Below are 13,918 nucleotides of genomic sequence, written 5' to 3'. Positions count from 1 at the left end.
TTGATACGCCCGTCTCTATTTCTCGGTGTGTCTTCACAGGGCTGCAACTGTTGTGTCCATCCCAGCTGGAGTCACAAAAACATTTGAGTTTAAGCCTATTAAGGGGCGATATGTCAACATTTTTATACCTGGGCGCAAAGAATATCTCACTCTGTGTGAAGTCGAGGTGTTTGCAGGTAAGAGACAGAGAGAAGACTCTGTGATATAATTTGTTTATGTTCTTATTAATGTGTGTATAACTGTTATTATTTCATTAACAGAAAAGTACACATCGACGTACAATTGTGTTCCAAGTGAGTGTTCTTCATTACAATGAATGTTGTCAGTAACACATAATATAACATAATATTCTTACTTAATATATTCTTACATATAATATTCTTACTGAACATTTGATAACCAATAAGGGATAATGTACATCATCACAGGTTTTATCAAAGTAAACCCTGAAAGGTTGATCAGGACCCCGTCTTATTACGCGACTACTAGCCACAAATAAAGAGTTTTGGACACAAAATATTAATTTGAGTTGAAATATTATATTAGCTCGCTTGTAATAAATGCAAAGCTTCTGTGAAAGAAAAAATATAGCATGTGTAATGGAGGCCAGCTGGTAGTCGCTGTGTGAGTAAACCTCACTCCTCTGATCTCAATAGGCGCTCTAGCGACAGACGCTAGAGGCTGCAGTCTTTAGCCTCCTTGTTAGAGCGCCTGACTCTCATGCCAGAGACCTGGGTTCGAGACCCGCTTGGAGCGGGGTGAGAAGGACCCGGTGGAGGGGTTACACAAGACAAACAAACAAGTTCAAACCAGACAAATATTTAAGGGATAATGTACAGTCATGTACACCAAATAAATAATTACATGGACATATTGACTTGAGATGAAACTGTTTTAAATTCTTGCCTGTTTATTAGAATCCATTACAGTGTAAAAACAACAATAATTCGGGCAACAAGACGAACACTACAGTCTCAATAGTTAAATACTTCAATGCAATCTTAATATTTGAACACAATCAATAACTATAACCAGAGACTCAACTGGCACCAGTTGTGTTTGTATGAAACGAGAGAGAGCGGGTCCACAGTGTGATAGAAACATTAAAGAAAGGCCGGCTCCAGAAACCCGGATGAGCTGTGTGTTATCCAGCGTTGCTGTTGATGACGTCATTATCTGGGAATATCAGACCTCAGAATGTGGCGACTGACCAATCAGAATCAAGTATTGCAGAGAGCCGTGTAATAATCATTTGGATTACATATCCTATAGCATTATTTTGCCCATTATATTGGGATTATATTATAGCCCGCGCGTTTTGCTGGATTTTCTTCACATTGTAGCACTATAAACTTAAATTACTCCGTCATTTATGGTCATACAGAAAAAAGCATGTTTCGATCTGCGCATCTGAGACGTAGACACAGACCAGTGAAAAGGGTCTCGTTCTGAAGCAAAAAACCTGAAGAAAGAGCAGGAGTAGCGTTTGAGGTTAGAAGTGATCAGAGCAGGAGTGTGACGTAGGAGTCATTTCCATCTTCGTGATTCTTTTGATAATTATGTTACTGTAATGTGTTAGATCAGTTAAATAACACAGTGATACTCTTAAGAAAGCTTTAATTTGATATTTGTCTCTTTTTGGCGTGTTTGTGTGATATAAATGTGAAATTGAATATTATTTGTATGATTGGTCATAATATTCCTCATATGAATAATATATTGGATAAATAATAAATATAGTAATTGTTTATAAATATATTATTAATTCCATTTATGAAGCCTATTATATAAAAATGTATTTTGTTTAAAAGCAGATCTATTGCTGAATTGTGAAGGTCTTCTGTGACTGAGGTTGATGCATTGATGAAATTCAGGTGAGTTGAATGTTTATGCACTTTCTATAGAGCATGCATATGCAATGGAGGTTTTACTAATAAAACTAAACTTTTGTTTGGAAAATTCAAGTCAGTGTGTAAAGATATAATATATAGTAGTCTAGAAGTGTCTTGTTGCACTCAGAGAAATACAATAATGACAAAAGAACATTCAAAAAGAACCAGTTATATTGACAATTTATCGCTAATTAAGATTTTTTTAAAATTATGGCTAGAAAATACAGTTTATTGTCAATTATTCTAAATAGCATTAAATAGCACTGAACATTTAATACTTTCCCAACACTCTTATTTCATATTTTCATTACAATAACTCATCAAAACTAATCTAAATATTCTGTTCAGCTTGTCCACTGATAGGTTTGTTGCTTTATTGGCTTGATATGTGGAATATAGTAGCCTATTTCCAAAGCATTTAATTATATTTAAATACAGAATAGAATTACACCACAATAGAAAAAGAAACAAATAAACATTCAAATATCTCTTTCCTTATATTAATTATAATTAATTACAATTAGCCTATTTACAATAAAGAATATGTGAAATATAGCAAACAAATATTAGTATGGTGTAAGGTGTAAGCAAGGTATAGCCTATTCGGTAACACTTTACTGTTTCTTACTGCATAACTAATAAGGAATTATTGAATAACTACTAGGTAATTCTTCATTAACTACTTCTTCACTACTGTTAACTACTAAGGAAGGTGTGTTAACTAATCAGTATGTAATATAATTTTATGATTATGTTAAGTAACAGTTAATCAATAACTAATGAATTCTGTCATACCTCCTCAAGAACTACTATTAATTATCTACTAATTAAGGTTCAAGAAAATAACTAAGAAGTAACTAATGAACAGTCATACAAAACTACATTGAGTTATTCCTTATTTACTAATGTTATTAATAGAAGTAGTATTATGAAAATACATTTTTAACACAAACATATAAATGTTAAAGAGGTTTTTGCCTGTGTGGTTTTGTGAGTGTGTTCTGTAACATGGATACCGGCTATTCATATTTAGCAGCTAGTTTGGCTGCCATGCCATCCTCTCCAAGCATATACCATTTTATCATTACAATACCAATATATATGTTTCTTAGTTTAAATGAGGATGAGAAATAGAAAATGATTTCTTCATATGCTGATATGAGATGTGTTGTTATGTCTTATATCAGGATGGACATGCGTGTGATTTTGTTTCTAACACTTTTTACTGGGATGTGTGTTGCTGATTCCACAGGTATGTTTAGAATAATACAAGTAAAAATGCCTGGATTTGAAAATCTGTAATTATTGTGTATTATAATCAGATTCATTTAATAAAATTATAGGATGAAAAATGGTTATTGAAAATGTATTATTTATTTATTTATTTATTTATTTATAAAGACTCTATGGTATAATTGTTTTTTTGTTTTGTTTTTTTTTTGTACTTGGTAATGTGTTTATAACTGTTGTTTATTATTGTAAAGTACACACCATCTTGCTCTGATGATTCAAGTGAGTGTTCTTCATTAATTTGAATGTTGTCAGTAACACGTATATAATATTCTTACTGAATATTTGGTAAGGGATAATGTACATCATCAAGACAGTTATCACAAAATAACCCATGGCTTCTAGCCACAAATAAATTATTTTGGACACAAAATATTGATTTCAGTTTAAATATTATATTAGCTCACTTGTAAAAAATCTTCTTTGAAGAAAAATATTCCTAGCAAGGCAAACATTTAAGGGATAATGTACAGTCATTTACACAATTTTTACACTTATTTTGTCTCAAAAGTATTTATTGAGTCCATATGTCATGCAAACAAGAAACTCTGCTTCTAACCACTCAACTTTGCGATGTTGTTAGCGAATTCATTGGAAATATGGTTTCAGGAAACACCGACCATTACGGTGTAAAGAGCAATCATTCGGGCAACAAGACGAACACTACTGTACTCTTAATACTAAAAATACTTCAATGCAATCTGAATATTTCAATTCAACCAATAACTATAACAGAGACTCAACTGGCACCAGTTGTGTTTGTATGAAACGAGAGAGAGCGGGTCCACAGTGTGATACAAGAAACATTAAAGAAAGGCCGGCTTCAGAAACCCGGATGAGCTGTGTGTTATCCAGTGTTACTGTTGATGACGTCATTATCTGGGAATATCAGACCTCGGAATGTCGCGGCTGACCAATCAGATTCAAGTATTCCAGAGAGCCGTGTAATAATAATTTGGATTACATAGTTTAGCATTATTTTGCCAATTTTATTGGGAAAAACACATTAAAGTAAAAGTAAAAAAAAAGAAAAGTTATTTATTATTTTGTGTTAAACAGGGAATCTTGCTCTTGGAGCCACAGCTGTCCAGTCTACCACATACGGTGCAGAAGTAGCTCAAAGGGCTGTCGATGGCATCAGGAATTCAAATTACAATATGGGGTCATGCACTTGTACTAATGGGGACAATAACCCCTGGTGGAGAGTTGACTTGGGGGAAGTCTTCAAGGTAAACAGGGTTAGAATCACTAATCGTAAAGATTATTTTCCAGAGAGGAAACATATTCAGAGTTTATAAATGGAGCTCAGATCCGTATCGGCAACAGCCTGGAAAATAATGGCAACAATAATGAGCTGTAAGTATTGTCTCTCTCTTAATACCCTTAGACATTTACTAAATTAAAAAACATTACTTTGAAAAAATAATTTTAATATAAAAACTTGCCTTTGACAGAAGTATATTTAATATGCTTCATGCAGTTTTGATTCGCCCCTCTCTATTTCTCTGTGTGTCTTCACAGGGCTGCGACTGTTGTGTCCATGTCACCTGGAGAGACAAAAACATTTGAGTTTAAGCCTATTAATGGGCGATATGTTAATATTTTATTACCCGGGCGCAGTCAATATCTCACTCTGTGTGAAGTCGAGGTGTTTGCAGGTAAGGGACAGAGAGAGAAGACTCTGTGATAGAATTTGTTTATGTTCTTATTAATGTGTGTATAACTGTTACTATTTTATTAACAGACTCATCAACGTACACTTGTGTTCCAAGTGAGTGTTCTTCATTACTTTCAATGTTGTCAGTAACACATAATATAATATTATATTGTTACTTAATATATTCTTACACATAATATTCTTACTGAAAATGTGCTAATGTGAATCAACTCAGTTGTTATTGCAAAGTAAACCCTGAAAGGGTGATCAGGACCTCATCTTATTAAATTGCTACTAACCACAAATAATTTTTTTTGGACACAAAGTATTTGAAAAAGAGTTGAAATATTATATTAGCTCACTTGTAATAGATGTAAAGCTTCTTTGAAGAAAGAATATCCCTAGCAAGACAAACAAACAAGTTCAAACAAGACAAATATTTAAGGGATAATGTACAGTCATGTACACCAAATTAATAATTACATGAACATATTGATTTGAGATGAAGCCGTTTATTATCTTAGAATCCATTATGGTGTACAAAAACAATCATTCTGGCAATAAGACGAACACTACTGTACTCTTAATACTATTATACTTCAATACAATTTTAATATTTGAACACAATTAATAACTATAACAGAGACTCAACTGGCACCAGTTGTGTTTGTATGAAACGAGAGAGAGCGGGTCCACAGTGTGATGCGGCTCCAGAAACCCGGATGAGCTGTGTGTTATCCAGCTGTCACGGTTGATGAATTCATTGACTCTTCCTTGCGAGTTGTGTGTGTGTGCGTGAGTGTGTGGGTGTGGTCGCTGATTATTCTCCGGGAGAATCAGCGACAGGTGATCCTCATTCCCAGTGGCTACTTATACTCACCGTGTGCGCTTTGTGTTTGTCAGATCGTTGTTTGTGGATGTTTCCCCGTTCAGTTCCTGTTCTTCCTCGTCTCCTCGTGTTTCCAGCCTGAGTTCTGTTCGGATTGTTCGTCAATGCAGTTTGTCTTCACGTCGTGTCTTCACCGGGATTTCACCTCACTCATCTGACCGTGCCACACTGAGTTGCCCACGCAAGCCTGCGTTACCGACGCACCCTGAGCTCTCCCTGAGGATCGTGAGAATCATCTGCATTGACTGTGTCTGTTCCCGGTTTCTTCCTACATGTTCTGAGTCTGGTTCACTTGTTGAATAAATACCAGTTTTACTTGCTATTGTCTCCTCGATTACTTGCCGTCACACCAGCGTTACTGTTGATGACGGTCATTATCTGGAAATATCAGACCTCGATCCAATTTTGAGTGGTGGGTCATGGAGTCACACTATTGAGGACAAAGACCCCTGGTGGAGAGTTGACTTGGGGGAAGCCTACGAGGTAACCAGGGTTAGCATCACTAATCGTGGAGATTGTTGTGCATGGAGGATAAATGAAGCTCAGATCCGTATCGGCAACAGCCTGGAAAATAATGGCAACAATAATGAGCTGTAAGTAGTGTCTCTCTCTTAATACCCTTAGACATTTACTAAATTAAATAACATTACTTTGAAAAAATAATTTTAATATAAAAACTTGCCTTTGACAGAAGTATATTTAATATCTCTATTTCTCTGTGTCTTCACAGGGCTGCGACTGTTGTGTCCATCTCAGCTGGAGTCACAAAAACATTTAAGTTTAAGCCTATTAAGGGGCGATATGTCAACATTTTTATATCTGGGCGCAGTGAATATCTCACACTGTGTGAGGTTGAGGTGTTTGCAGGTGAGCAATAAAAGGAGAGAGTGTAGACATTTGTACTATATGTTCTATATGTGTATTTTGCCTTAATAATTGTTTTCTGATTTCATTGCCAGATTAAGTGGAATGAGAGGATGTTTCGCCACAGTCCACTGATCCTACAAGCAAAATACCAAACTTCTGTTTTCTGAGCAATTTTAATATTGCACTATTTCATTTCATTGTTTTAATTTTACCTGTATGCACATTTTATCCTTAAGATAAATGATAAGTTTCAGTGCACATTCAGTAAAGGTTTCAAATGGTTTTAAATGCACCTGACTCTTAACCCCAGTTTGATCCAAGGTTTGTGTATTTACCCATCTTTCCTTATCTTTCTGCTTTCTACATCAATAAATTACTACAGCATTGCATGTTGTATTGTATGTTTCTGGGTAAAAAAAAGATGCTTATTTGGATATTTACAATGAGGAGGAGGTATAGTGTTACATAGCTACCCATCTAGGGTTGAGGAGCTGATAACAAAGTAAAGAATTACATTTTACAAAAAAGAGAAAGAAAAAGAAAACCATGGAGAGAACGAGGATTTCCAACCTTCTGTCCCAGAATCAACAACACAACCATCAATTCAAAATCAACAAAAACCAAACCAGATATATCAAAAAGAATAATAATGAAATTAGGGGCAATAGCTTCAGGGGGGAGTCTGGTCAAAATAACAAACAAAACACAAAACTAACTACCCCAGAAAATTACCTGGAGAAAGATAATTTTGGATATTTTGGGGATATTAAATTTTATTCTATCAATCAATAAATTCCACTAGAAACAAACTTTGTTGTATTATTTTATTTTAATACTGTGAAGCTGCTTTGATACAATCTGTATTGTGAAAAGCGCTATACAAATATACTTGATTTGATTTGATTTGATAATTCAGAATTATAATTTACATAACTCTTCCCTCTGTCCCTGTTTAACCATAAACCGGAGAAAATCAGGATTACAAACAAAAATTGCCCGGTATGGACATGGAAAACAACATCTGGCACCATGTAACTAGGAATTTCTTACAAAATAAAACAGACCAATAAATAAATGCAAATAAAGGTTTTTAGTGGACATCAGCAAAAACAATATAAATATTGTTATGGCTTATTTTATATAAATTTATATACATTTTATAAACACAAGGCTATAAACACATTCGAAACAATGGCATGAAGCGATTAATAACTTCTTATGAAGCATAGTTTAAAGTCATCAAACAGTGTTTTGAGACAAACTAATAAAATAACAACAAAAGACAAGATATAAATAAAATAATAAAAGAAACATTTTAAGTAGGCCTACCAGCAATATAATATAAAATGTCTTTCTAGTCAGTTTGGCGTCTAACAGCTGAGGTAAACATTCCGGAAAAAAATGTAAAATTAAACCACATTAATTTTTTATTGTCTTAATTTTTGATAAAAATATTATCCTTGTGATACTCATATACATTTTCCTGCGAGTTATACAAACCAACAAACTACATAATAGCACAAAAAGACTGGGACTTTGAGTGTGTAATCCTTCGGGCGGTGCGCGCCGGTATACAGTAATGAGATGTACAGTACCGGCAAGAGGACAGCAGCTTTTTGTCCTATACCCGCAAAATTATTAGGGAACCGCAAGCAAGTTATCAAATTTCTTAAAGCTAAGAATCACTCTTACTCTCCCAGTTATTTAAGGCAGCTCGAGAGGTCTCTCAAGTGGTTAGGAGTTGCCAGTAGGGGCTTGTGATGCACTGAGGAGACATAGAAGTGCGCATATCTTTTAGGAGAGGAAGAATATTTTTTAAATGTTTAATGACGAGCAGTTAATCAAATGGTATCGTTTGGACAGAGCAGGCATCATCTTTGTAAGCGCTGGTTAATGTTGGGCTGAACTTGCCTTTTATAACATGTTTCCGCTATCCGACTAGTTCAGCAAGCAGTAACGCTTCTTCCTCTCTCCAGTTCGGTTTTCTTTTGGAATCCATAGTGGCTGATTATATCATACAATCTATAGGCATGTCAGTTAACAGCACACTGGTTAAAAATGTGTAATTAAGACATGGTGAAAAACATACTTATCTTTCATTTCCAATGTGTATATCATAATGTATTCTGTTGAAAATTATGTATTGGCCCCTCCTTGAACTGCCACCTTAACGTGGTGGAGGGGTTTGAGTACCCGAATGACCCTAGGAGCTATGTTGTCCGGGGCTATATGCCCCTGGTAGGGTCTCCCAAGGCAAACAGGTCCTAGGTGACGGGTCAGACTAAGAGCGGTTCAAAAGCCCTTTATGAGAAAAATTATATCGAGGGCCGTGACGTCGCCCGGTATGGCGCAGCCGGGGCCCCACCCTGGAGCCAGGCCTGGGGTTGGGGCTTGTATGCGAGCGCCTGGTGGCCGGGCCTCCCCCCACGGGGTCCGGCCGGGCTCAGCCCGAAGGAGCGACGTGGGGCCGCCTTCCCGTGGGCTCACCACCTGCAGGAGGGACCGTAAGGGGCCGGTGCTGAGAGGATCGGGCGGCAGTCGAAGGCAGGGACCTCGGCAACCTGATCCCTGGACACGGAAGCTAGCTCTAGGGACGTGGAACGTCACCTCGCTGGCGGGGAAGGAGCCTGAGATTGTGCGTGAGGTTGAGAGGTTCCGACTAGAGATAGTTGGGATCACCTCTACGCACGGCTTGGGCTCTGGAACCACACTCCTCGAGAGAGGATGGACTCTTCACTACTCTGGAGTTGCCCATGGTGAGAGGCGGCGGGCTGGTGTGGGTTTGCTTATAGCCCCCCAGCTCAGCCGCCATGTGTTGGAGTTCACCCCGGTGAACGAGAGGGTCATTTCCCTGCGCCTACGGGTCGGGGATAGGACGTGGGCAACGACAGCGACACCTGGAGGGGCGTGATTGGAAGGAACGGCCCCCCTGATCTGAACCCGAGTGGTGTTCAGTTATTGGACTTCTGTGCTAGTTACAGTTTGTCCATAACGAACACCATGTTCAAGCATAAGGGTGTCCATCAGTGCACGTGGCACCAGGACACCCTAGGCCGTAGGTCGATGATCGACTTTGTGGTCGTTTCATCTGACCTGAGGCCGTATGTCTTGGACACTCGGGTAAAGAGAGGGGCGGAGCTGTCAACTGATCACCACCTGGTGGTGAGTTGGATCCGATGGCGGGGGAGGAAGCTGGACAGACTCGGCAGACCCAAGCGTACTGTGAGGGTCTGCTGGGAACGTTTGGCCGAGTCTCCTGTCAGAGAGATCTTCAACTCCCACCTCCGGCGGAGCTTCGACCAGATCCCGAGGGAGGCTGGAGATATTGAGTCCGAGTGGACCATGTTCTCCACCTCCATTGTCGAAGCGGCCGCTCGGAGCTGTGGCCGTAAGGTCTCTGGTGCCTGTCGAGGCGGCAATCCCCGAACCCGGTGGTGGACACCGGAAGTAAGGGATGCCGTCAAGCTGAAGAAGGAGTCCTATCGGGCCTGGTTGGCTTGCGGGACTCCTGAGGCAGCTGACGGGTACCGGCAGGCCAAGCGAACTGCAGCCCGGGTGGTTGTGGAGGCAAAAACTCGGGCCTGGGAGGAGTTCGGTGAGGCCATGGAGAAGGACTATCGGCTGGCCTCGAAGAGATTCTGGCAAACCGTCCGGCCCCTCAGGAGAGGGAAGCAGTGCCCTACCAACGCTGTCTACAGTAGAGGTGGGGAGCTGTTGACCTCAACTGGGGATGTCGTTGGACGGTGGAAGGAATACTTTGAGGATCTCCTCAATCCCACCGTCACGTCTTCCATTGAGGAAGCAGAGGCTGAGGGCTCAGAGGTGGACTCGTCCATCACCCGGGCTGAAGTCACCGAGGTAGTCAAGAAACTCCTCGGTGGCAAGGCACCGGGGGTGGATGAGATCCGCCCTGAGTACCTTAAGTCTCTGAATGTTGTGGGGCTGTCTTGGCTGACACGTCTTTGCAGCATCGCGTGGCGGTCGGGGACAGTGCCTCTGGGATGGCAGACCGGGGTGGTGGTCCCTCTTTTTAAGAAGGGGGACCGGAGGGTGTGTTCCAACTACAGGGGGATCACACTTCTCAGCCTCCCTGGGAAAGTCTATGCCAGGGTACTGGAGAGGAGAATACGGCCGATAGTAGAACCTCGGATTCAGGAGGAACAGTGTGGTTTTCGTCCGGGCCGTGGAACACTGGACCAGCTCTATACCCTCTACAGGGTGCTGGAGGGTTCATGGGAGTTTGCCCAACCAGTCCACATGTGCTTTGTGGATTTGGAGAAGGCATTCGACTGTGTCCCTCGCGGCGGCCTGTGGAGAGTGCCCCGGGAGTATGGGGTCCGGGGTCCTTTGCTAAGGGCTGTCCAGTCCCTGTACGACCGAAGCAGGAGCTTGGTTCGCATTGCCGGCAGTAAGTCAGACTTCTTCCCGGTGCATGTTGGACTCCGGCAGGGCTGCCCTTTGTCGCCGGTTCTGTTCATAATTTTTATGGACAGAATTTCTAGGCGCAGCCAGGGGCCGGAGGGTGTCAGGTTTGGTGACAACACGATTTCATCTCTGCTCTTTGCGGATGATGTTGTCGTGTTGGCCTCATCAAATCAGGACCTTCAGCATGCACTGGGACGGTTTGCAGCCGAGTGTGAAGCGGCTGGGATGAGAATCAGCACCTCCAAATCCGAGGCCATGGTCCTCAGTCGGAAAAGGGTGGCTTGCTCACTTCAGGTTGGTGAAGAGTTCCTGCCTCAAGTGGAGGAGTTTAAGTATCTTGGGGTTTTGTCCACGAGTGAGGGAACGATGGAACGGGAGATTGACAGACGGATCGGTGCAGCTTCTGCAGTAATGCGGTCGATGTACCGGTCTGTCGTGGTGAAGAAAGAGCTGAGCCACAAGGCGAAGCTCTCGATTTACCGGTCAATCTACGTTCCTACTCTCACCTATGGTCATGAGCTTTGGGTCATGACCGAAAGGACAAGATCCCGGATACAGGCGGCCGAAATGAGCTTTCTCCGCAGGGTGGCTGGGCGATCCCTTAGAGATATGGTGAGAAGCTCGGTCACTCTGGAGGAGCTCAGAGTAGAGCCGCTGCTCCTCCACATCGAGAGGGGTCAGCTGAGGTGGCTCGGGCATCTGTTTCGGATGCCTCCTGGACGCCTTCCCGGGAAGGTGTTCCGGGCGCGTCCCACTAGGAGGAGACCCCGGGGAAGACCTAGGTCACGCTGGAGAGACTATGTCTCCCGGCTGGCCTGGGAACGCCTCGGTTTCCCCCCGGAAGAGCTGGAGGAAGTGTCCAGGGAGAGGGAAGTCTGGGCATCTCTGCTTAGACTGCTGCCCCCGCGACCCGGCCCCGGATAAGCGGAGGAAGATGGATGGATGGATGGATGTATTGTAAAATGTGTGTTGGATGTAAACTCGCCTTAGGAATTTCACCATTCAATGTGAATTTATCTGATAATATTCTTAAATAAGGAAATGTATTCAGTGATTGGTCCATGCCTATGTCATCATAGAAAATCCTGTTTGTGGCACAGCAAAGTGTTGTGAATCATCTCTAAGACTGACACTTAAGATTTAGTCCTACACTTCGCTTGAATTATGACTGAGATGCTTGATAACATACTTTTAAACGCAGCTTTGAGCCAATAATTGTTTTACTCTTAAGTCAATTCTAAGCAGTGTTCTTGCGAGTAATTCTCAGAGGCTTGATAAACACGGGCCCAATTCTGAACAGCTCTTCGCTTGCTTTGGAGATCAGCAGAAGGGAAAGGGTGTCTCCAAACAGAGGTTGGCCACTAGATAGTTGATGCCATCGTCTTGGCATATCAGTCCCAAGGTGTGCCGTGTCCCCTTGGGGTGAGGGCTCAGTCTATAAGTAGCCCTCCTCTTGAGCGTTGGTGTGTGGTGTTTCTCTTGTGTTTTAGAGATTGTCTGCAGTTTCTCTGTCACACACTCATGTGGATTTCAACAAAAGGATTTCTTCCCATGTCTTGAGGTACAAACAGGTTATATGTGGAAAGGCTGGCTTGGTGTCCTGCCTGCAACGCCATTCCCCTCTCATGGGGGATACAAGAGTCTAATTTACTCTACAGGTGAGTTCCCCGCCTGGCGAACCCTGGATGGAGTTCCTCCAAGCATCCTTCGGGAGTTAGACGAGGTGGGGCATCCGATGCCAGGCCTAGTACTCATGTGCATGCCCAGTCGGTCAGCCATCTATGGGCTATATGCCCCATATGCTGTGATTCCCTCTTGGTAATCCCATATGTGTATTCTTCTACTGCACGGTTTCCCTGTTGGTAAACCTGTGTCTTTCCTTGGGCAGATTCAAATCTGTCCCGTCTCTGCATTGGTAATGGTTCCATCCCTGTCTAGGCAGGACCTACCGCAGAGATCTTCCATATTAAGCATTGCCCCGAGGGTCAGTCATGTCCCTTTCCATCTGGATTCGGCAAGCTTCCCCAGTGTTATCCAACCATCCATGACTGTATAAGGTAAACAGAAAGGAACAGCAGCCATCATCGTCCTTCCCCTCGGAAAGTTATGTTCTTCCGTCCCACCGGGTATGGGAGTCTATGTGACTTAAAAAAGAAGGATCATAGTTGTGCCGCTATCCATAGGGATCCCAATGCTTCAGTCTGTTCTGATGTAACGTAGAATGTGACTGACTGATAGGGAATGTCTCCGTTACTCATGTTACGTTACATTCCGCCTGCCACAACCCCTGTACTACTGCTGAATGGCCAGAACCCCTGTCTCGGCTCCTCTGTGCAAACTTGAATGAGCTAGTTGCATGGTGCCTTATATACCCGTATGTACAGGGAGTGGCTTACCACCAAATCTCGCTCACCAGTGTACATTGGCTTGTTTTTGTTACTAATTGAAGGTGATTGGGCTCTCAGGCGAGATCTCAATGTGTCAGTCAGTTCTGACGTGATGTCTCCGTTCCCTCCTTCAGGGAGCGGGGTTCTCAAAAGGAATTTTTTTTCATCATTAAATCACCCTCAAGTTGTTTCAGACCTGTATGAATTTCTTTTTATTCTGCTTAACACAAAAGATATTTTGAAGAATGTCGGTCACCAAACAGTTGAAGTACCCCATTGACTTTCATAGTATTAGTATTTTTTTTCCTACTTCCACCTTCTCACACGGATGGCAGCGGACGACAGACTGTCTATCATTTACTTCTCATTCATCTGGACAGATGAGATCAGAGTCAGCAGCTCCTGCCTCAGTTACAGGGTTAAATTTCAATGCTCTGATTAATAACAGCTTTATCAAAGCACTTATTTAGCATCGGTTTGAGTAAGTAATGTCAAAGCCATGCTGATGATG

The 13,918-nt window shown here is 41.7% G+C and overlaps 2 long non-coding RNA genes across 2 annotated transcripts in view; one reads left to right on the top strand and one right to left on the bottom strand.

Annotated features, from left to right (window-relative positions):
• The window catches only part of LOC311093325, a 123,552-nt gene that overhangs the window by 28,256 nt on the left and 81,378 nt on the right, over nt 1-13,918 (bottom strand). The window lies entirely within an intron of this gene.
• The window catches only part of LOC311093326, a 186,936-nt gene continuing 173,057 nt past the window's right edge, over nt 40-13,918 (top strand). The window contains exons 1-8 of the long non-coding RNA XR_014608394.1: nt 40-176; nt 261-293; nt 1,815-1,874; nt 3,080-3,144; nt 4,242-4,538; nt 4,704-4,840; nt 4,927-4,953; nt 5,743-6,321. This is a non-coding gene — a long non-coding RNA (uncharacterized lncRNA). The remainder of the gene's footprint in view (nt 177-260; nt 294-1,814; nt 1,875-3,079; nt 3,145-4,241; nt 4,539-4,703; nt 4,841-4,926; nt 4,954-5,742; nt 6,322-13,918) is intronic.

Source organism: Abramis brama, assembly GCF_963993115.1.
Source record: "Abramis brama genome assembly, chromosome: 12".
Taxonomy (NCBI): domain Eukaryota; kingdom Metazoa; phylum Chordata; class Actinopteri; order Cypriniformes; family Leuciscidae; genus Abramis; species Abramis brama.
The sequence above is the reverse complement of the archived record's forward strand: the minus strand, read 5'-3'. Positions and strand labels throughout refer to the sequence as shown.